This window comes from Sebastes umbrosus, chromosome 14 (assembly GCF_015220745.1).
Source record: "Sebastes umbrosus isolate fSebUmb1 chromosome 14, fSebUmb1.pri, whole genome shotgun sequence".
Classification (NCBI taxonomy): Eukaryota; Metazoa; Chordata; class Actinopteri; order Perciformes; family Sebastidae; genus Sebastes; species Sebastes umbrosus.
In genome coordinates this window covers 24,555,215-24,557,923 of record NC_051282.1, presented here as the reverse complement: position 1 = coordinate 24,557,923, position 2,709 = coordinate 24,555,215, and positions in this window count along the sequence as shown.

Sequence of the window (2,709 nt, the reverse complement as noted above, 5' to 3'; positions counted from 1 at the left end):
TATGTCTGGGTTATATGTAAGCTCTTTTCTCACCATGCACAATGTCACAGGCTTGTCACATTTCAAAAATAATGTTTTTTGACATGCAAATCTCAAGGAAGGTATTGGCGGCTTCAGGCTCCTCTCATGGCTGGATCAGAGGAACGTACTTGTTGGTAGGTGAGGGGGTGGATGCTGTATTTTAACTCTCCTATCTGTTATTGTGAATGTTTCGAGAGGCTGGCAGGTGCAATTGAATAATGCAGTGTTGTGTTCATCCTGTCACAGTACGGGATCAATTACCAGCCAGCTTTCAGCAAACCTTCTCCAAATGTATTCCCACCCTCGGTGTGCTCCTTCTTAGGATTGCATTCATCTACATCAAATATACGTGAAGGGCCCAGAGAACCTTCCAGATGGTTTGAAAGCAACTAAGAGACAGTAAAAGACCTCAAAATGTATAAATCCATCAACGAGTGGAAAGAAAAATTAAGAAAGTAATTGATAATTGGACAATAATGACACAAATTGGAAGGGTAAAAGATATACATTTTAAAAACACAATAATTAAAAAATACTTAAAAAAGAATGCATAGTATTTTCTTAATCTACATAAAAAACAAGTATGTTTACAAACAGTTGAAATGTGCATATTTATCAGAAAAATATATACATTTTTTTTTAATTTCTTGTCAAATCATTGACAATAGAGACTTATTTACTGAGTTTATACGCATTACTAAGGTAGTCCAACTGTTAACAGATTCTGAATACTGATTTTCATACAGAATAGCTGTATAGTAGTGTAGTGTCCATGTAGTATATTAAAAATCAGTTTATTTGGGAGACAGCAGGTTTTGGATCCTACCATTTTACTATTGAAAAGGGGAGATTCTTTTTTCAATTACAATTTTGAAATCAATCACTTATGTGTGTGTGTGTATATATATATATATATATATATATATATATATGTATATACTGTATATATATACAGTATATATATGTGTGTGTATATATATATATATATATGTTTACATATATTAATATATCTAATTGTTTTATTATTATATATTTATTTATTTGTATTATTATTTTTTTAATTATTTATATTTTTTCTATTGTAGTTATTGTCTACTTAATTCTTTTATAGTTTGATCTCATATATATAGATAGATAGATATTTAATTTATATATATGTATGTATGTATGTATGTTAACAATTGAAAAGGGGGATTCTTTTTTCACTACAATTTTGAAAAAAGGTTAAATCAATCACTTTATATATATATATATATATATATATACACATACATATATATATTTAATTTATATATGTATACATATATTTATATATTTAATTGCTTTATTATATATTTATTTATTTATATTATATTTATTGTCTACTTCATTATTCATAGTTTGATCTCTGATAGGGCTATATGTTCCCAGCTACCTCTGATTCTTTACATCGATCTTGTTGTGCAGCAAAGTGAAAGAGAAGATGAACCACATGTGTGAACCAGCTTCAGTCACTAACTACATCGACGTGCCTGTGTCTGTCTCACTTTCTAAACTCTTGAAATAAATAAATGGCCACCTTTTGCACCCATTTGTGGCGCGCACATGGTGCCCCCGAGTGCGTGCGCGCGCTCGTCCACGTCCAGGACTGCAAATACCACCTTAAGAACACCTCTCTCTCTCTCTTTCTCTCTCTCTCTCTCTCTCTCTCTCTCTCTCTCTCTCTCTCTCTCTTCTCTCTCTCTCTCTCTCTTCTCTCTCTCTCTCTCTCTCTCTCTTATATATTTATTTTTATTATTTTTTTAGTTTATTATTTATATTTTTTTCTATTTATTGTCTACTTAATTCTTTAATAGTTTGATCTCTTTTATATACAGATAGATAGATAGGTATTTAATTTATTTATTTATATATATTTATATATGTATGTATGTGTGTTGTTAACAATTGAAAAGGTGGGATTCTTTTTTCAATTACAATTTTGAAAAAAGGTTAAATCAATCACTTTTATATATATTTATATAAATATAAAATGTATTTATATATATTTATTTAATGTATATATATATATAATTTATATATTTATATATGTATACATATATATTTAATTGGTTTATTATTATTATATATTTATTTATATTATATATATTTACACACATATATATGTATGTATGTATATATATATTTATTTATATATATGTATTTAATTTATATATATGTATTTAATTTATATATTTATATATGTATCCATATATTTATATATTTAATGGTTTATTATTATTATATATTTATTTATATTATATATATACACACATATATATATGTATGTATGTATGTATATATATATATATTTATATATGTATCCATATATTTAATTGGTTTATTATTATTATATATTTATTTATATATATATGTATATATATATATATACATATATATATGTATATATATATGTATACACACACACACATATATATGTATATATATATATATATTTATTGTCTACTTAATTATTTCATAGATTGATCACATGTGAACCAGCTTCAGTCACTAACTACATCAATGTGTCTGTCTCACTTTCTAAACTCTTGAAAATAAATGGCCACCTTTTGCACCCATTATGGCGCACGTGGGGCGCGCGCTCGTCTCCGTCCAGGACTGCAAATTCCACCTTAAGAAAACCTCCCCTCTCTCTCTCTCTCTCTTTCT